Genomic DNA, 21,627 nt, shown 5'->3' on the forward strand with positions numbered 1-21,627 from the left:
CCAGGTCAGTGCACTCCACCAACACTGAGCCATCGTCAGACATCAGAGGAGGATACTGTGAGATGTCTGATGGAAGTCCCCGTTAACAAGAAGGCTGTGTGTGCCAGGTCAGTGCACTCCACCAACACAGAGCCACCGTCAGACATCAGAGGAGGATACTGTGAGGTGTCTGATGGAAGTCCCGGTTAACAAGAAGGCTGTGTGTGCCAGGTCAGTGCACTCACCATCACAGAGCCATCAATCAGACATCAGAGGAGGATACTGTGAGGTGTCTGATGGAAGTCCTGGGTAACAAGAAGGCTGTGTTTGCCAGGTCAGTGTACTCCACCAACACAGAGCCATCGTCAGACATCAGAGGAGGATACTGTGAGGTGTCTGATGGAAGTCCTGGGTAACAAGAAGGCTGTGTTTGCCAGGTCAGTGCACTCACCAAGTCTCAGGACCATCTTCAGAGGTGTGAGGAGAGTACTGTGTCCTTGTCACCAACAACATGTTACCAAAGTATGACAGGGTTCCGGTGCGGGTGTGACTTTGTAACGGGAGCGATTACGAAATCTGTTAAAGAATACAATGTGTAGGAAATGATGTGTGTGTTGGGAACACTAGTGAGGAAAGTGAAACACAGAAGGGGTGCGGGCAGGGCCGGCTGTAGCGTTCGTGGCACCTGGTGCGACAATCTTTTTTAGCCCCCCCAACCCCCACCTCCTCCTCGGATTCCCTCACTACCTCCCACCAAAAGTGCCCCTCATCTCTCCATATCCCCTCTCGGAAATACATTTCATTTGTTTTAAAGCGCTGGTAAAGGCTGGCTTTACTAATCCACTCTGCTATCCACATAAAAAACATACAAATCCGTTCTGTGCAGCAGGCAGGTTCTGCGCTACTTAATTGCGAGATGAACTGCTACTAGACAGATCTCCGATCTCTCTCTCTAGCAGGAACATTAATCACAAGAGTTATCTTGACATCTTTACTGCTGCCTGAAATCTGGACGCACAAGGAACTCTGCATCAGCTGCTTTCCAATCGTAAGTTATTGCTAAACACAGCGTCCCCACCGGAGGTCAGACCCCCGCACTCCATGTCAGCGCCCAGTGCGGCTGCACCGGGCGGACTGCCCTAAAGCTGGACCTGGGTGCGGGACTGGGTAGAGTTATGAGTTATGGATTAGGATTCCATATGAGCATTGACGGGGGGACGGGGAGTTAACCTGACCTCAAGTGACACGGGACGAGGGGGTGAGGTGAGAGAGGACACGAGACAGCGAGGAGCCCCGGATACTGAACCACCAGCAGCGCCTCGATGCACCGCCCTCGCGCTCCCTAACCAAGCCAAGCTCCCTCCGAGGGCGGCTCTCCACGGAGCTCCTGAGATGACCGGCTGGGTCAAGGGGGGGGGGGGGGGAGGGGGGGGGATTATCGCAGAGAAGAAAGACCCGGAGACCATGCCCCTGCCCCCGCTACGCAATGTAACGCCTGGCGACCCAGCGCTGAGCAATGTAGCGCCTGGTGCCCCCCAGCGTCCTACTGCGCATGCGTAGGAGATAAGTGTGCAGTGCTGAACTCTGATAACAAGACACGACGGACAGTGCAGGAGTCAGAAACGCCTCAGGGAGACCAGCCTCCCCAAGACAGGACATTTACTGGATTAAAGGTCACTTTTTTGGAGACGGATGTTTGAGGGGGCCGCAGCAGCGTCAATGAACCAGGTACCGGGGCTGAAAGACGCAAAATGGATCAAGACATTTCTGACATTTTCCATAGTCCGAGTGATTAATTCGTGTCACACGAGGCGCCTGGTATGCGGTATTTAAGCACCCTCGGGTCCGAGTCACGGTCCTGCACCCGGCGCCTCTGGGCAGGTCAGGGGGCAGTGTTTCTCTTCTGGGCCTGTACATAGCGCACCGAGGCTCAGTGCGGACCCAGAGGCGCTGTATAGGGTGTAATGAACTCTCGGCTCCTCTGTCCTCAATGAGAATCCTTCACCGTGAGCTCTGGCGAGCAGTCACTGCCGCACGGTGGAGCCCCAAAGAGGCCTGTCCAGGGGGTGCAGAGGAGGTGAGGCCTGTCCAGGGGGTGCCGAGGAGATGAGGTCTGTCCTGTGTTGGGGGTGCAGAGGAGGTATGAGCCTTGTCCAGGGGGTGCAGAGGAGGTGAGGCCTGTCCAGGGGGTGCAGAGGAGATGACGTCTGTCCTGTGTTGGGGGTGCAGAGGAGGTATGAGCCTTGTCCAGAGGGGGTGCAGAGGAGGTGAGGCCTGTCCAGGGGTTACAGAGGAGGTGAGGCCTATCCTGTGCTTGGGGGGTACCGAGGTGGTGAGGCCTGTCCAGGGGGTGCAGAGGAGGCGAGTCCTGTCCAAGGGGGTGCAGAGGAGGTAAGGTGTGCCCACGGGGTCTAGAGGAGATAAGTAGTGTACAGGGGGTGCAGAGGAGGTAAGGCCTGTCCAGGGGGTGCAGAGGAGGTGAGGCATGTCCAGGGGGTGCAGAGGAGGGGAGCATGTCCAGGGGGTCGCAGAGGAGGTGACGTCTTTCCAAGGAGGTGCATAGCAGAGGTGAGGCCCAGGGTGTGCAGAGCGGGTGAGGCCTGTCCAGGGGTTACAGAGGAGGTGAGGCCTGTCCTGTGCTTGGGGGGTACAGAGGTGTCGAGGCCCGACCAGGGGGTGCAGAGGGGGCGAGTCCTGTCCAAGGGGGTGCAGAGGAGGTAAGGTGTGTCCACGGGGTGCAGAAGAGATAAGTAGTGTAAAGGGGGTGCAGAGGAGGCGAGGCATGTCCGGGTGCGGGGGGGGGGGGGGAATCGCAGAGGAGGTGACGTCTTTCCAAGGAGGTGCATAGCAGAGGTGAGGTCCAGGGTGTGCAGAGCGGGTGAGGCATGGTCCAAGGGGGTGCAGAGGAGGTTAGCCCTGCCCACCAGGATCCAGAATAACTAAGCCCTCTCCAAGGAGGTGCAGAGCTGCTAGGGTGCTCAACTGGCATGGGTGCAAATTCAGGACGGTGAGTGCGAAAATTCAGGACAGAGCAGAGACGTTTTAATGCATGGGCAAAGTGGGCTCTGGCCCAGGGCCCCAGCCTTTCAGGGGGCCCCCTGACAGAGTTAGCTCCGTTCTCCAGAGTTTTGCCCTAATGCCCTTGAATATTTCTTAAACAGATTGCTTTAAATGCTGTTTTCCTTTAATTTATTTTTTATGTACCTGATGTGTGAGAGTCTAGTACATCCATTTTGCAGAGAAATGTTGTGTTCATGTTTCATGCAATATACATTTAAAAAAGTTTCTTTTAGATCAAAACAAGGCCTAACATATAAGAAATGGGAGGGCGTCACAGAGATTATTTGCAGTAATATTGGTGAGCTGCTGTTGTGTTACAATATTGAAAACACACATAACTATCTCTCCCTGAATATTAGATGTAAACACATTTAGGGCCTTATTTATGAGAAGTGATGCATCGCTGTGTGAAAACAGGGATGTGTCACTTCTTAGTTCGCCCTCCTTGCGACATGATACATCATGTCGCAAGGAGTTACAGATACGTCAGTATTTCCGATGTATCTGTAGGTGCAAAAGTGATTCATTGCTGGGCTGTGTCTGTAAATAGACGCAACTCCAGCAATGTGTCCTTTCACATGGGGCAAGCCCCATGTGAAAGGGCCTGCATCAGTCTTACCCTGCTGGGAGGCAGTGGAAGATATTGATGCAATGGCGTCCTAGAAGTGGCGCACTGAGTTCTCGTAGATTTCAATGCTCCACTTCTACGAGGCTTTTTGCGGGGGCACACCCACCCTGCATACATTATACCTGGTGCAGGTGTAATGTGGTGCAGGGGTTTATAAAATAAAGCATCTGCCTAGATGCGTCACTTTGTAAATAGGGAGCAACATGGCACATTTTTTACGCTGCCGTTGTGTCACAAAAAGTGACACACTGACGGCATAAAAGTGAAGCAAGGCCTCATAAATAAGGCCCTTAGAATTTAGACGAGTGTTCCTTTGCACTGTCAGGGACCTAATGAAATGAAATGAAATAGTGTATTTAATAAAGCGCGCAGCTACTCAGACTAGTCTCCTGGTGTGTGACAGCGGTAGGAAAACATGCGTAAAAGACCCATCAGTTATTAAAAAGCAAGCAAGTTCTTCCTGAAAGAGAGTAGGTCTGTGGTTAGGTTCAGAGACTCAGAGAGTCTATTCCACAATGTTGCGCCTAGGAAGCCAAGGCATCTGCCTCCAGTGCGGGCATGGCATATTTTAGGCACAATGGTCAAGTTGGTCATTGGAAGATCTTATGGGTCTAGATGTTGTGTAGCGATTAACGCGCTTATTTAGGTAAACGGCTCCTAAGCCATGAAAAGCTTTAAAGAAGATGGTCATTGCTTTGAAGTCGATCCGTTTTTTTATGCGCAGCCAGTGTAGAGACTTAACACTAGGAGTCATACTAGATCTGGGTTTAGGTCTCAGGATGGCTCTGGCCGCCGCGTTTGGTACCACTTGTAGGCGCTGGATAAGGGATTTGGAAGACCGAGGTACAAGCTGTTGACACAGTCAAGCTTTGATGTCACCAGAGCCTGCACCACGAGCTTTCTCTTCTCAAGCGGTAACAGTGGCAGGTATTTTTTTTGCATCCGGAGTATGCCAGTTAGATTTTGGGTTTGAAAGCGCATGGGTAGTGTCTTGTCTATGACAATTCCTAAGTTTTTGACTTTCTCCTTTTCTGCCGGTGGGGGCGGCAAATCTTTTGGCCACCAAGAGCTCCAGTCAGGCGTTTCTGGATTACCAAAGAAAACAACTTCAGTTTTGTCAGGATTGCACTTCAGCTGATTGTCTTAAGCCAGTTAAAAACCTTTGTGAGGCAACACCTAATCATTGCCCCGTCAAAGTCGGTTCCTTTTTCACATGTAAAAATCAGCTGAGGGTCATCAGCATAGGAAACAATTTTGGCGCCCTCTTCCTCTACCGGAAATGCAAGGGGGGATAGATATATATTAATAAGGGTAGGACTGAGAATGGAGCCTTGTGGGACATTCATGGCTGGAACTGGGGATGAGAAAGGGGGGAGCCAGATGTCCAGAGATCTATTTGTCAAGAAGGATGACATCCATGTTAAGGTGGTCCCCCCCAGGCCGATGTTAGCAAGTCTCTCCAGGAGCCTCTCATGTGGAACCGTATCTAAGGCCGCCGACAGAGCGAGCAGTATCAGAACAGCCATGCCTCCCTGGTCTAGCTTACCCTTGAGAAATTCAGTCACTTCCAGCAGAGCGGACTCCATACTGTAGTCAGCCCTAAAACAGGATTGGGAGTAATGAAGGAGCTTCCCATCTTCAATGTGTTTTTGGAGGGCCTTGTTTCCATGCTTCTCTAATACTTTGGAGAGGGCCGGAAGAAGGGAGATAGGCCTGTAGTTGGCAGGGTCCATCGGTTTGGCGTTAGCCTTTTTTATCAGTGGAAGAATCTTAGCATTCTTCCATAATTTCGGCATGTTGCCTGAGGAGAGGGAAGCATTAAAGAGCTGGTTTACTGTGGGGTTTATGGTGGAAGCTAATAGGTTCAGGATATTCGCTGGACATGGGTCGGTAGGAGAGCCAGACATAATGCTTTGGAGAAGGGTCAGTGACTCTTCAAGCTGAAACTCAGGGAAAGCTAGTAAAGATGAAGTATCCACGAGGTGAAATTTGCTATTAGAGCTAAGGTAAAAGGTCAGTTCTTCCTATGAGATGTTAGTGAAGGCTTGTTGGATCACGGAGATCTGTTTGAGGGAGAATTGAGCTTTGCTTAGACCATTCTTCCGTGCATGGCCCTTCCTTTGTGCCGGCTTTCGGGGCGGTAAAGGATTTAACTATGCTAAAGATATCCTTACTTTTATTTTGGGCATTTTCTATCTTGGTTTGAAAGAAGTTTTTCTTGGCTGCCTTCATGAGAATGTAATAAGCTTTTACGGTGTCTTTCTACACCTTCCTGTCCTCAAGTAGATAGGATTTAGGCCATTACCGTTCCATTTTTCTACAATTTCTTTTGCTAGATCTGAGGGAATCGTTAAACCATGAAGCTGGTAGGGCTGACCTCTTTGAGGAGCGGGAAACGACCGGTTCCGCTGCACAATGTTGGTTCCGAGCCAGGAATCTATTGAGAGGCATCCGAGTCGGGGCAGACAGACAGCTCCGGTGAGGAACGACCGAGGGCGTCTGCTAACATCGGGATGGATATTTTATGGAAGGTCTTGTAATTAGGGACCCTCTGCCCTGCGTTAGCCTGAGGGGCTGTGGCAAAGTTGGGAATGACACATTTTAATAGGAGGTGATCAGACCAGTTAATGGGAAGAGGTAGGCTTACTGATATGTCAAAGTTGGGAAAGATTTGGTCTAGGGTATGGCCCGTCTCACGGGTGGCAGAAGAAATAGATGGAAACATGTTGCAGGCCTGCAGCGTCTCCAACAAGGAAATCGTTTGAGGGTCTTTTCCTTTGTCCATATCTATATTGAAATCTCCCAGAATAAGGCAGTTATTGTATTTTAAGGCCAGGGAGGTGGTGGCTGTATTAAGCGTAGTAATAAAATTTCCAATTGCACCGGGAGGTCTGTAAATCAGAAAACCAGCTATGCTATGATGGGGGGATAAGGTACAGTGGAAGCCTAAGGACTCTGTGCCCTCAATGTTTTCCATCGGTATGGGAGAGCAGTCTAGTTTTTGATTGTTAATTATGGCGACACCGCCCCCCTTCCTACTCGGTTTGTCCCTCCTAAGAATTTTATAACCCGTAGGGATGGCCGAGGTGATAGTGGGGTTGGAGGCTTCAGACAGCCAGGTCTCAGTGAGAATTAAAAGATCAGGCTGTTCGTATAAAAGTAGGTCATAAATTTGTGGTTCATGCTTTTGCATAGAGCGACAATTTAAAAGGGTGGCCGTTAAGTCCTCTGTTTTCTTATTGTTTTTACACTTATTGTTGCGTGGGAGGATCTTGGGTGCGAGTTTCCTGGGCTGGAGGAGAGACCAGTTGCACTTATTGCATCGAAAGTCTACCTCCAAGCTCGGATCAGCAGCTGTACACTGACATAATGGTAGCCGCCTAAGGCTAAGCAGTTTTTCCTTACTGCAAAATATTGGAAGAAACTCACTGGAGAAGAACTGGGCAGCATGGCCGGTGCCGCACGTCTCCGGGACGCTGATGGGCACAGAGGGGCTTGCGTTTGGCGCGCCTTAGGCGCGCCCGCTGCGCGCGTCCATTTGCATCGGGAATATATAGGCTAATGCCTATGATGCAAACTGGATCGCTCACGCAGCTGAGGAAGCGGAAACTGCGTGGGCTGGAGTGAGGAGCCCGATAGTAGCCCCAGCCCTCTGCACAATCAGCGTATCAGCCACGGCGGACCAGGACTGGAGGAAAAGCAAGATTAGAATCCGAGCAGCTAAGGAGGTGTAGGCAAGCAGAATCAAGTAAAGTGCAAGTGCGTGTAGGTAGGAGAAATTGTTAAAAAGCACAGAGTAATTCAGCCACACATATACAATTTTAAATGTATCGAAAACCTAGTAGCAGGACAGGAAACACAGATCCTACCGCTGTCAGCTGCGCGCGTCCGTTTACATCGGGAATATATAGGCTAATTCATATGATGCAGACTGGATCGCTAACGCAGCTGAGGAAGCGGAAACGGCATGGGAAACAGGGGCTCAAACTGGATCATAAATTCAAAGCTGTTCTGAACAGGGGCCCCAAAAATATGTTTGGCCCAGGGCCCCCAAAATCCTTAAAATGTCCCTGGGACAGAGGATCGAAATTCTGGACAAAACTTTGGGACAAAAGTTACGTTTTACAGACACATGAGAGGAGATCACGCATTAATATCTAAGTAAATAGACAACCAACATAAGTGCAACCCAAAATAGGTTTATATTAGGTAAACATTGTTATTTTCAGTGCCAAAAGCTCAAACTTGTACAAATGCGTGACCCAATTGCTTATGCTTGTTTTTTTCAAAGTAACTGGCCAATGTTACTTCCATCTAACGTGTTACATTATTCTTCCTTGCCTTCAGGCCCACCATAAGCCTTAATTGCCCAGACTGGCCCATTGTCATTCTGTATGCCACAATCAGCCGGCAGACAGAAGGGGAATGGGTCCATCACAGTCTGTGAGAGGCTGAGGAGGGGCTGCTCTTGAGCACAGAGGAGTGCGAAGCGGCCCCAGCAGGGAGGCTTCCCAAAGGGGAGCAGTGTAGGTCACTGTAATTCCCAAATTACGGACAAAAGGCATCCTTAAGAGGGATCGTCACAGACAACGGACGGTTCATCAAATTTACGTCACCCTAAGAGCAGATGAGAACTGCAGTGGCTTACCAAGACCTTTGGCCACCCGTGGCAGTCCCTGCGATTGCCGCCCGGTGGCGTCGCATATAAGAAGGGGGCAGGGGTGCTAGCGATTCCAGTGTTTGCCACCCCGCGACGGCCTCAGGTGAGAGGAGAGAGTGAGAGGGCGCTGCCCCCAAAACACGTGCCGCTTGGGGCAGACCACCCTTCCTCCCTTGCTACGCCACTGGAGGTGTGTACACAGGGGAGGTGCAGGGGTGCGGAGGAGGTGAGACCTGTCCTGTGCGGGGGTTGCAGAGAAGGTGAGACCTCTCCAGGGCGTGCAGAGGAAGTGAGGCCTGTCAAGGAGGATGCAGAAGTTTGATGCATGTCCAGGGGGGTGCAGAGGAGGTGAATCCTGTCCTGTGCGGGAAGGGTGCACAGGAGGCCAGTCCTGTCCTGTGCTGGATGGGTGCAGAGGATGTGAGGCCTGTCCTGTGCTGGGGGGTGCAGAGAAGGTGAGGCCTGTCCAGGAGGGTGCAGAGGAGGTGAGTCCTGCCCTGTGCTGTAAGGGAGCAGAGGAGGTGAGTCCTGTGCTTTGATGGAAGAGTTCAGATGAGGTGAGTCCTGTCCTGTGCTGGAAGGGTGCGGAGGAGGTGAGACCTGTCCTGTGCTGGAAGGGTGCAGCGGAGACGAGTCCTGTCCTGTGCTGGATGGGTGCAGAGGAGGTGATGCCTGTCCTGTGCTGGGGGGTGCAGTGAAGGTGAGGCCTGTCCAGGAGGGTGCACTGAAGGTGAGGCCTGTCCAGGAGGGTGCAGAGGAGGTGAGTCCTGTGCTGGAAGGGTGCAGAGAAGGTGAGTCCTGTCCAGTGCTGGATGGGTGCAGAGGAGGCGAGTCCTGACCTGTGCTGGAAGGGTACAAATGAGGTGAGTCCTGTCCAGTGCTGGATGGGTGCAGAGGAGGCGAGTCCTGTCCTGTGCTGGAAGGGTGCAGAGGAGGCGAGTCCTGTCCTGTGCTGGAAGGGTGCAGAGGAGGTGAGTCCTGTCCTGTGCTGGAAGGGTGCAGATGAGGTGAGTCCTGTCCTGTGCTGGGTGGGTGCAGAGGAGGTGAGTCCTGTCCTGTGCTGGAAGGGTGCAGAGGAGGTGAGTCCTGTGCTGTGATGGAAGGGTGCAGAGGAGGTGAGTCCTGTCCTGTGCTGGGTGGGTGCAGAGGAGGTGAGTCCTGTCCTGTGCTGGAAGGGTGCAGATGAGGTGAGTCCTGTTCTGTGCTGGAAGGGTGCAGAGGAGGTCAGTCCTGTTCTGTGCTGGAAGAGTGCAGACGAGGTGAGTCCTGTCCTGTGCTGGAAGGGTGCAGAGGTGGTGAGTCCTGCCCTGTGCTGGAAGGGTGCAGAGGAGTAATGCCTGCCCAGGGGGATGCAAGGGTGATCAGGCCTATCCTGTGCTGGAGGGGAACAGAGGAGGTGAGACCAGCCCTGTGCTGGGGGGTGCAGAGAAGGCGAGGCCTCTCCAGGGGGTGCAGAGGAAGTGAGGCCTGTCCAGGATGGTGCAGAGGAGTGATGCCTGTCCAGGGGGTGCAGAGGTGATCAGGCCTGTCCTGTCCTGGAACGGTGCAGAGGAGGTGAGTTTTGTCCTGTGCTGGAAGGGTGCAGAGCAGGTGAGACCTGTCCTGTGCTGGGGGGTGCAGAGAAGGCGAGGCCTCTCCAGGGGGTGCAGAGGAAGTGAAGCCTGTCCGGGAGGGTGCAGAGGTTTGATGCAAGTCCAGGGGGGTGCAGAGGAGGTGAGACCTGTCCTGTAAGGGTGCACAGGAGGTGAGTCCTGTCCTGTGCTGGAAGGGTTCAGAGGAGGGGAATCCTGTCCTTGTGCTGGAAGGGTGCGGAGGAGGTGAGTCCTGTTCTGTGCTGGAAGGGTGCAGAAGAGGTGAATCCTGTCCTGTGCTGGAAGGGTGCGGAGGAGGTGAGTCCTGTCCTGTGCTGGAAGGGTGCAGAGGAGGTGAGTCCTGTCCGGTGCTGGAAGGGTGCAGAGGAGGTGAGTCCTGCCCTGTGCTGGAAGGGTGCAGAGGAGGTGAGTCCTGTGCTGTGATGGAAGGGTGCAGAGGAGGGGAGTCCTGTTGCTGTGCTGGAAGGGGGCAGAGGAGGTGAAACCTGTCCTGTGCTGGGGGATGCAGAAAAGGTGAGGTCTCTCCAGGGGGTGCAGAGGAAGTGAGGCCTGTCCAGGGGGGTGCAGAGGTGATCAGGCCTGTCCTGTGCTGGAAGGGTGCAGAGGAGGTGAGTTCTGTTGCTGTGCTGGAAGGGTGCAGAGGTGGTGAGTCCTGTCCTGTGCTGAAAGGATGTAGAGGAGGTGAGTCCTGTCCTGTGCTGGAAGGGTGCAGAGGAGGTGAGACCCGTCCTGTGCTGGAAGGGTGCAGAGGAGGTGAAACCTGTCCTGTGCTGGAAGGGTGCAGAGGAGGTGAGACCAGCCCTGTGCTGGGGGGTGCAGAGAAGGTGAGGCCTCTCCAGGGGTGCAAAGGAAGTGAGACCTGTCCAGGATGGTGCAGAGGAGAGATGCCTGTCCAGGGGAGTGCAGAGGTGATCAGGCCTGTCCTGTGCTGGAAGGGTGCAGAGGAGGTGAGTCCTGTCCTCTGCTGGAAGGGTGCGGAGAATGTGAAACCTGTCATGTGCTGGGGGGTGCAGAGAAGGTGAGGTCTCTCCAGGGGGTGCAGAGGAAGTGAAGCCTGTCCAGGAGGGTGCAGAGGAGGTGAGTCCTTTCCAGGGGGTGAGAAGGAGGTGAGTCCTGTCCGGTGCTGGAAGGGTGCAGAGGAGGTGAGTGCTGTCCTGTGCTGGAAGGGTGCAGAGGAGGTGAGTCCTTCCAGGGGGGGCAGAGGAAGTGAGGTCTGTCCAGGGGTGCAGTGGAGGTGAGACCTGTCCAAGATGGTGCAGAGGAGGCGAGGCCTGTCCATGGCGAGCAGAGGAGGTGAGACCTGTCCAAGGGGGTGCAGAGGAGGCGAGGCCTGTCCAGGGGGTGCAGAGGAGGTGAGGCCTGTCCAAGGGTGCAGAGGAGGTTGTGACTGTCCAGGAGGGTGCAGAGAAGGTGAGGGCTGTCCGGGGGTGGGTGCAGAGAAGGTGAGGCCTGTCCGGGGAATATTTGGTACCTACCCAGGGCATGGTGGCAGAAAGGGGTAGAACAGTCAATATGACAAATGGGCAAGGACTTTCATTTTCAGCATCTTTCAGCAGATTGTGAGTCCAGTGAGATCCGGGATAGTCTGACTCTCTCAAGGAGATTTCACAGTTTTATCTGTTTCTGGGAGAAATGCAATGAAAAACCGGGGGTGCAAGTCCAGCGTGCCAGTCTCTGGTGTTCATGGATCTCTGTACTGGTCCTTGCCTGGTTCTGCAAGAGAGATGAACCAGCTATTTAGTCTGGTCTTGCAAATGGAGTGAGAGCAGGTTCAGTATCCTGGTCCTCGGTGGGCTTCGGCTTACACCCTGGTCCTCAGAAGACCCCGTTTGGCATTCTGGTTGCCACCAGGCCCCACCTCGCATCCTGGTTCTCACATGGACCTGGCTCACATCCTAGTCCATACCAGGCCCTGCTCACATCCAGCTCCACAAGCCCTGGTTCACCATATCAGGCCTCCCTCTGCATCCTGGTCCTCCGCAGGCCATTGCTCGGCATCCCAGCCCCCGGCCCAGCATCCTGGTCCACTCCAGGCCCTGGCTCAGCATCCTGGTCCACCCCAGGCTCCGACTCAGCATCCTGGTCCACCCAGGATCCGGCTCAACATCCTTGTCCACTCCAGGCCCCAGCTCAGCATCCTGGTCCTCCCCAGGCCGCGACTCAGCATCCTGGTCCACCGCAGGCCATTGCTCGGTATCCCAGGCCATTGCTCAGCATCCCAGGCCCCGGCTCTGCATCCTGTTCCTCCCCAGGCCACGACTCAGCATCCCAGGCCCCGGCTAGGCATCCAGGTCCACCCTAGTCCTCGGCTCAGTATCCTGGTCCTCCCCAGGTCCTGGTTCAGCATCCTGGTCATCCCTAGTCCCCGGATCAGCATCCTGGTCCTGACTAGGCCTTTCAACGGAGTGGAAGATGTATCTGTGCAGCTGTACTGCCATCTCTTCCATGTCGCTGTCCAGGCTGGTCCTTGCCTGGCTCGGCAATGGACAGTGACCAGTCGTGTAGTATCTCGCCTTCCTCGCCGCAGCTACAGGAGCTCCAGTCACTTCACTACATTCGTACCTTGCTGAAAGGAAGTGCCAGTGATGCTGTCCTCAAAAGTCTTGTCATCTATGTTTCCTTATGCAGGTTTCTTGATATCATCTCCGTCTGTAGCCACACTAGGCCCACTGTGATGTCATTTCCTGTAATATCATGGACAGCGTTAGGCTTAAAGAGATCTGATGCCATTTCCAGGGAGGCTGAGTACCTATTCTCGGTCACTGGTAATACTTGGAGCTGCATCCCAGTCTTTGTTTTTTGGCCCACCATGCCACCTCAGACAGGACGCAGACATATGCAAATTAGGATCAGACTCCTTCCCATAGGAGCAGTCCAGCCTGAAAAGCCAGGCCAGGTCGTTTCTGAACTGGCACACAAGTAACCCAAGGCCGGTTTGGGTCTTGGCTGTAGGTTGGAGCTAGATTCCAGTGGGGCATAGAGCGCGGTACCCACGTCTGGGCATACCTGTCACATTTAGGAATACAGAAAATGATGGGTGGACTGCTTGAATCCATCTCGGGCACTGGTAATTACTCCGGTACACATCCCAAACCAACCTTATTGTTCTTGCCCTCTGTTGCACCTCAGCATGCAACCAATCATAGCGTTTTAGCCAACCTTACTTTCGATTTTGGAACTTGTAGTGTTGTGTTTTTACCATTATGAGCACTTGATTAAAAATCCTGCCTTGCAAAGCATTTTGTGTAAAATCAAAGATTGGTTAAAGTTTCCCAAGGGCCTCTTGGCCGTGGTGCACACCTTCACTGAATTGCTGGGTAGTTGCTGCCCACTCTGTGCATGTTTTGTAAGGCAGGTGTGCTGTTCGGTTGTCTGTACTGTACATACTTTGTAGGTTTGAGGCTTGCACTTCTGCTGCCCAGGCTTTTCACGTTTTGTGCACGTAGGAACATGTTCAGGCAACTGCACCTTTTTCTCTCCAATGCAAACACGACAGGATGATGGACGGAGTGCTGAAACTTTTCAACCACTCACCCCAGTCCATCATTTGTTGCCGCAGCATTTTTCTCTTCAGGGTCAGCTCGCTGGTGCAGCAGTATCTCCCTGAAAATACCTCCAGAAGTCTGCTCCAGTTGTCACGGCGGAAGGTCCAGTAGTCGCCGTGGAAGGATCTCCTTCCTCGGGTCTGTGGTGCTGGTGCAATGAAGGTAGAGTCAGCAATGGTTTCTGCATCTTTCTCCGCTGCGGTCTCTAAATCAGGCAGATTGTATTTAGCAGTCGACACTGGCAAGTGAGACACAACCTCTATTCAGACTTGCTCTGCAGTCAGACAGGGAGACCTTGGGCACTTTCTGGGCCATTCCTCACAATGGGCCCTGCAGCAGGTCCTCCTCAATAGGCGGGCAGACGTTGCATAAGAAAAAATACATGCTAGGATGTTTGGTTTTCCGCAGTTCATATGTATATGGCACAGGACGGAATCCAGTTTGGAACTAAAAAAGTATTGAATTCTTTTCAATGAATTGTGACATCTGGGCGAAAGCTGCTCATTCTATAGGTTTGCCTATGAATGGTTTGTTCGCTATGAATCTGTAGTTGTCGGGGTCGTGCTTGTCCACGGTAATATTTATTTCTAAATAATGGGCCTATATTTGCCTTTTTAAGTCTTTTGTGAAAACTCCTGTTGGTAAGGAGTTGTTGATGAGTGTTCAAAACTAGAAGTGCCTGTTTAGTGCACTAACCGGATGTTCGTGTAATGGGCCAGAATTGCTGGAGCGTTAAACAGTAGAAAGATGGTCGTAGTCAAGGCGAGGGGATCAGTCTTGGTAAAGCCGGCTGATCGGCCACCTTTCAGGGTTCAAGAGTGTTGGATACTGTTTCAAAGGGACAAAGTTCCAAGAGTGGTTACTGGTCTCCTCAGCTTCCAGGTGAAGATGTCCAGGTTATTCTTCTCACAAGCAGCGGGTCTCACAACCCAAGGAACATACATGTGCCTCTGACAAAGCTGATATTCTAATCATAATGTCACTTTAAACTTTGTCTTACCTTGGTCTTTCCTGTGCTGTATATTCAGCATTTTTATCACTGTTCACCAATTAAGCAGGTTCCATGTACTCTGCTATGTACTTTATTTTGTATCCTCTTCTGAATGCTTAATTTAAAAGGTATGCTATACACTTTATTTTGTGTGCACTGTAAACAAGTATTTCAAATAAAGTACAAGTGTCTGGAATGCACTTCTGAGCAATCAATTAAAGTACTCTGCTTCTTGCTGTCCTTGTTTCCAATCAGAAAGTCTGGTATTTTTGTTTGTATAACTGCTGCTGACTAATTATGCACTGCTGAGCAATTACACCTCTCCGTTTCCTGCTGCCCTTGTTTCCTGACCATGTGCCTGGTATTTTGTTTTTGTTTGTACAATGGCTGTTGATTCATTATGCACTGCTGAGCAATTACAGATCTCTGTTCCTGCTGCCCTTGTTTTCTGCCAGAGTGTCTAGTATTTTGCTTTTGTTTGTACAGCGAATGATGACTAATTAAGGGACTTTATTTCCTACTGGAGACTGTCTGCTGATTGGAAGACAGAACTTTCCATGTGGTAGACGAGCTATAAATGCCACATTCAAAGTGTGGCCACCCTCTTGGCTTTGTCGCTCAGTCTGAAGAGAGAGCTGTGACTTCTGCCAACATTGCCTATGGGTTCCGAGTCCTGCCACCTGCGACGAGCAAATCGGACACTGACGAATGGAAGCTGGGGGCTTGCAACCTCTCTTGTAAGCCTATCCCTTTGCGACGACTTTATGCAACCTTGAACCCTGGAACCTGGCCATTTAGATTGTGCTGTGATTCCTCACCTTGACCTCGACCATCATTCTCTCATCGCTGCTCAATGTTCCAGCTACATCGGACCATTACATGGACCACAGGTTATTGCTGTATTGTTGGGATATTTTCCTGAACTTTTTGTCCCTTTCTCAGAGGCAGACTTCATGTCAATGTTCTTATTGGTTTTATAACTTAACAACTTTTACTTGCTTTTAACTTAGTAGACTGTATGTCAGTCTGCTGTTTGACAATGTAGAAAAACCTTTTTGCATTCTGTAGTTGAATGTTCCTATGTCTGTCTGTCTGTTGACTTTATGCTTAGAGTTATTTCTGATTCTGGGTATTGATATACTTTATAGGTGTACCTACTATGATCCTCTCAGAAAATATGCTTGACAAATCATATTTTGGCTTCTGTAATTATTTTAAATCTTTGATAAACCCATATGGTTTTGAATTTGTATGTCTGTATTGCAAATGTCTTCAAATTCTAATTCTTGGGCTATTGTTCTGTGGGAATCTCATGACCCAGATCTGCTGAGACGCCCTCTAGATAATTAAAAAAAAAGTACAGGCAGAACACTGATGGAGAATACAGAGGTGGGCTAGAAGAATTTAACATTTGGTGAAATAACATTGAAAGAAAAATAGATTTAATTTGTACTAACATTAGAATCCCCATGCCTGAGTTCTGGCATCATTTGAATTAATTAGGGAGTACCTGTGGATGCGGTCTTGAGTAGAACAACATGAGTACCAATAGGTATTTGTGTGAAGAAGGTTTATATGGATTTTGTTTCTTCTGGTGAGTGAAAATATGTACTGCTATAAAGCATTGGCATTGTGTCAATGGTATTTTTGTTTTGTACATGCATTGAAAAAAGAAATTTACTTGCATTGTAATGTGGCTGTGTAGCGCTGACCTTGATTTGTTCTATATTTCATTTTAAAGTGCTTGATTTGTGATTAAATGTGATTTTTGTGTAAAACGTTTGGATTTTCGTGGACAAGTTAATGAATTGAATGAGACTATAAGATAACAAGATATTATTACAATATTTGATTTGTCTACTAAACAAAGGTGTGATGTACCAAGCCAAGGTTATTAATGGTTTATTGAATCTCTAATCTAGTTGTAAACGTGAATTAACTGTGTTAAGTGGTGTTTATTCCTTAGCGTTCAAGGACAGACATGCTAATCAAAAAGTGGGTTATCGTTGTTGGAGAACTAGTCTTAGTCTGATTGGTAATGGTGGAATTGGAATAGAGTATACCAACACTCATTTTCAGTTGTAAGTTTGATTTCCTTCCTACTTGTTTTGGTTATTGATATGTCTGGCATTTTGTGTTTTGTTTATTTTTTCTTAAATTGCAATGTAATAATTCTTTTTGCAAATCACGAGTTAGAGTTATTTCAAAGTTGAAATGGGTGCTCATTTTAATAAGACTGTGATATCTGCTCATCAGGAAGAGGCTTTTCCCCCAGCTGGTACACCAGCCTACAAAATGTTACTGAATCCGGGGTTACATACATGTTTGTGGCTTAAAAAATAGAATAAGATCACTGCTTAAGATACGCATATACAATTTCCTGTGCATGGTACGTTTAATGTGAGAAGGGTTGAAAACTTGAGGCATCCTGAATGAAGTGAAGCCACAATTTAGACATGCGCAGTGTCAGGCTATGAATGAGTGGGATTATGTAACGAATAAGATGGAACATAACAAAAGGTTGAAAAGTCAGGATAAAAAGGCCATTACCTATTGGATGATTACTGATGACTTAGACAAAATGACAATAAAAGCTGATAAGAATAACAACAAGAATGACAAAAAGAAAGAGATGGGAGGTAGTGAGAGACGCATTCTGAGGAAAATACATTTATAAATGATGTTCTGATTGAGAGACTGCCACCGTATAATGAAGCTATGGTAGAAATGCAAATGGTAGAGAAGGGTGTGGGAGAGGCAAGCATAAGGATCGATGCTTCAGGATCTAGCTCAGTTACCCAGTTGCCTCAGCTGGGCAAACAAAATAGATTGATATTTTAAGACAAAAAAATTAATCGGAAGAAAATGTACATGGTACGATTGGCTCAGAGATGCCAATGTTGTACAATGAAGAAGAATTGTAATATTTGAGTTTTGAAGTGGCAAAACATGCGTGTGATGTTTAAGATAAACTTGAGGATTTAGCTAAAGAGCATAATTTAGCAGTATGAAGCGTAATAATTGTACCATTGAGAACATATCTACGAGAATAAATGAGAGATAGGGAGGATGTGAAGAAATATGAAAACAAATGGACAATGAAGGAGAGAAAATCACGAAGGAAAAAATAGGAAGAGGGGATATTGATAAAAGTGGTTCAGAGTCTGAAAAGTTTGTCACAAAATAATTTCCTTTGAGAAGTGCATGGAGGAGTGTATGTGCATGTGCCACGGCTGAGAAATTATCTTTTTACATTCATGACAAATTTCCACAAGCTTAAAAGGAACTAGGAAAGTGGTGCACAGAGGTGGAGAAGACTGTAACTATTTTGAAGATGCTATAGATGGATTTAAATACATTATTTGAAATTGTTGTCCCAAGAGATTTGTGGAATGCGTGTAAGTTGGTTGTATACTGGCCAATTAAAGAGCCACAGAGTGAGGGGCGTGGCCAGGCGCCGTGTGTAATGGCCGCCTGATCCCGGAGCTCCGCCGTGGCCGTTGGTGTCCCCTATCAATCCGCTACATATCCGCGCTGGGAGATCGCCTGTGAGGTCCCCCCCAGCTCCCCCTGGCCCGGTGCCCACCTGGTGGCTCAGCTGACTCCTGCGGACGCCGCACGGCGCTGGGAAACGGCCGCGACGGGCGGCGGCAGTCCGGCGCTTCACCTCTGGAGCTCCGTTGACGCTCCTGGCACCACCCGAGGCCCCGGCTTGGGCCTAGACAGCGCTGCGCCTGGAGGGGTGCTGGCGAGGAGGGGAGTGAACCCGCCGCGGCGGCGGACCGCTGCTGGACCCTTGGCGCCCGTCTGCACTGGTGTCCGGATTCCGACGCCCTGAGGGCGGGTGCGCTCACACAGCGGGGGCCGCAGCTGCAAGGACGCCCATAGCCGGGAAGGAGGCGACTGCATCGTGCCTGGCCGCCGGCGGAACGAAGTGAGGGCCCGACTGGAGCCGCGGCTGTGAGGTCCCCTGCACAGCTCGCCAGGTGAGGGCCCGCAATTGTGGCGGTGAACTAGCAGGCCGTTTGGTGTGTGGCGACGCGACTCGCGCCCGGCGACTGGACTTCTCGTTGGCGGCGAGGGCCCCCCTTCTCCGTGCTGGTCCCTGGAAGGGGCCTGGGGGCCGCGGACGCGCCGCACGACCCGGGTTGGAGCTGGCGCGAATTAGACGACATTCAAGGGCTGCGGCAGGCGGGGGCACAGCCGGCCCACGAGCTATCCGATACGCCATGCGGCCTAAAGGCGGCTCCACGACCCAGACCAACAAACTGGACCAGTACACAGTAGCCAAGGCGCCGCCGTAGCTGGAAGGGGCCGCAAAGGAGGCCGCAGGACCGGCAGAACCCTCCTTGACGTCCATTATGGCCGCAATCCAATCCCTGGGGGCGAACTTGGAGACCAAAATGGACAAGATCACGATTGAGGTAAACCTGCTCCGAGCCGACCTGGGGAAAACCGCGGACCGGTCCAAGGCGAACGCGGTGGATATAAAGGCCCTGCAGGATTCGGAAAAGCGGCTCGAGGGCAGGGTGAATGACCTGGTGCATCAACATCGGCTGATGGCCCAGCGGCTCGACGACCAGGAAGGTAGGGCCCGGAGAAGCAACATCCGAGTCGTAGGTGTGGTGGAAGGCCTTGAAGGAGACTGCATGGAGCTCTTTCTCGAGGAACTGATCCTTAGGCACCTGAAACCCAAGCGCCTCTCGAAGCTCTTCACAATCGAGCGGGCGCACAGGGCCCCGATCCCGCGACCCAGACCTGGGGCCCCACCACGGACGATTATAGCGAAAATACTGAATTTCCGCGACCGGGACGCAATCCTCCAGGCGGCGAGACAGCACGGTGATTTACAGTATGAGGGGGCCACGGTCCGCTTCTTCCCTGATTTCACGCTACAGGTCCAGCGGGAAAGGCGTTCCTTTCAAGGGGTCAAGGCGGCGTTACGGGATCGGGGGATCCGGTACATGATGTTCTTTCCCGCCAAATTGAAGATTATAACTGGTGGCAGATCCCTCTTCTTCACCTCGCCGGCTGCGGTGCAGGAGTGGCTAGATGCGGACGCGACGGCGGAAGCTTCCCGGCGGAACGATGATCAACGGCGGAGCACCGGCCACCTCTCCCCGGGGTCAGCTGCAGAACGTGCGGAGGGTGGTGAGCTGAGTCAGCGGTCCTGGCGATCCAGGTCAAACAGCCCCCGTTGGGACTCGCCCAGGGATGATGCAGGGAGATGAGACCATGAGAGCTGAGAGAAGACGCCGGACTGTAAAGTATACCATGGGGTTCCTTTGAAGGTGGGGGTTGCTGGGCCACAGCCTGCCTGGCCTTTCGGGGCTGGCTCCAGTTTAGGAGGGGTGCTGTGGCCTAAGGGGTGGCACAAACTGGGACACCACGGACAGGTGGCTAGGAGGAGGCTGGCCCACGAACTTCCCTAGTCGAGTTCCCCCGGGTCCACCGGGGCAGGGTTGGGCGACAGGCGCTCTGCTAATTGGGGTGGTGGGCAGTTCAAAGCCCACCGAGCAGGGGGCAGGGAGGGGGGGTTTGTTTATGCACGGGGGGTAGGGATGTTGGGGTTGGATTCAAAGGAGAGGGGGTGGATTGCACTGTTTGCCAGGGCTGTTCTGTTTGATATTTGGTGCAATTACGGGGGGGGGGAACCAGGGAGGGGTGGGAATTGGGGATCCTCTACGGTCCCACGAACTATGACAGCAAGTACGCAGCCGGGGTAGTGGGACGGAGCACCCTGACAAGGCACGGCTATGGCTAGGAGATGGGAAAAAAGCTTGAAGGTCCTTAGTTGGAACGTCAATGGTTTGGGGGACTGACTCAAACGCACTATAGTCCTACAATTTCTCAAACGGCACCAACCTGATGTGGTGTTCATGCAAGAAACGCACTTGATGGGGAACGTATGTCATGCCCTGAATAGATGTGGTTATATTCTAGCAGCACACTCCGGATCGCGGGGGTGGGGATACTATTGCGTCGCTCGTTGCCCCTCCACATAGACCTCACCAAGACGGACCCGCAGGGCCGCTTCACGGCTATATCTGTGCGGTGGGAAGGCCGTACGATTAACCTACTCTCAGTGTATGTCCCGCCGGGCCTCCAGGCCCGGGCCTTCGCAGACCTGGGCACACTTCTCCTTTCACTTCCAGAGGGTCAGTTAGTACTGGGAGGGGACTTCAATGCAGTGGCCTCAGGATCCCGAGATAGGCAGCCCCCCAGAGACCTGCCCCAGGGGCAAAGGTGGCTGGCGGACTTTCTTGAGGCCTTCGGGCTCACGGATGTCTGGCGCCTGCTCCATCCCACCGACAGCAAATTTACGTTTTTCTCAGGGGGGCATCACTCGTTCTCACGACTGGACTATATCCTCACCCTGCTGCAACAGGATATGGTAGTGCTCGAGGCAGAGCTCCTCCCTAGAGGCATTTCTGATCATTCACCGGTCCGGACACATATCACATTTGGGAGCGGTCGGGAGGGCTTCTTACCCCCAATAAACGCCTGGCATCTGAAACATGAGGTCACCAGGAAGCACATCTCCACCTCCATCTCACGCTACTTCGAGGAAAACGCTGGGTCGGTTGACTCCCCGGTCACCCTGTGGGAGGCATTTAAACCTGTGGTGAGGGGTGAGGCGCTCTCGGCCATAGCGGCCAGGCGGCGGGAGCGGGGCCAGCAGGTCGCGACACTGGAGGCAGAGTTGGAGGTCCTGGAGAGGGAGGCGCCGGAAAGCGGCGAACGGGAGGTCAGACACACAATGCAATTAAAGGCGGCTGAATACAAAGCATTGGTGACCCAAGAAGCTCAGACTGTGACTAGCCACCGGCTGGGCAGAATATACGACCAGGGCGACAAAGCCGGGAAGCTTATTGCCTGGCTCGAAAGGAAACAACGGGCCGGCAGGGTGGTACCTGAGCTATGCACCGAGTCCGGGAGAGCGATTACAGAGCCCCGGGAAATAGTCCAACAGTTTGCCACGCATTACCAACAGGTCTACCAGCGTGAGTCGGATCGGCCGGAGGAGGACTCCGTGGACCTCCTTACCGACATACGCATGCCCACCCTATCGGAGGCAGACCGTGAGGCCCTGGAGGGCCCGCTCACCGAGCACGAGCTGCAGCGAGCGATAGGGGATCTCCGCCCGGGTAAGGCGCTCGGCCCAATGGCAT

The 21,627-nt window shown here is 51.9% G+C and overlaps 1 pseudogene across 1 annotated transcript in view; it reads left to right on the forward strand.

Moving 5' to 3' along the window:
* The first annotated feature begins 1,562 nt into the window (after positions 1 to 1,562).
* Positions 1,563 to 21,627, forward strand: part of LOC146839458 (uncharacterized) — a 33,312-nt pseudogene continuing 13,247 nt past the window's right edge. The window contains exon 1 of the transcript XR_014980978.1: positions 1,563 to 1,707. The product of XR_014980978.1 is annotated as an uncharacterized LOC146839458 (transcript). The remainder of the gene's footprint in view (positions 1,708 to 21,627) is intronic.

This window comes from Triturus cristatus, chromosome 4_1 (genome assembly GCF_964204655.1).
Source record: "Triturus cristatus chromosome 4_1, aTriCri1.1, whole genome shotgun sequence".
Lineage (NCBI taxonomy): Eukaryota > Metazoa > Chordata > Amphibia > Caudata > Salamandridae > Triturus > Triturus cristatus.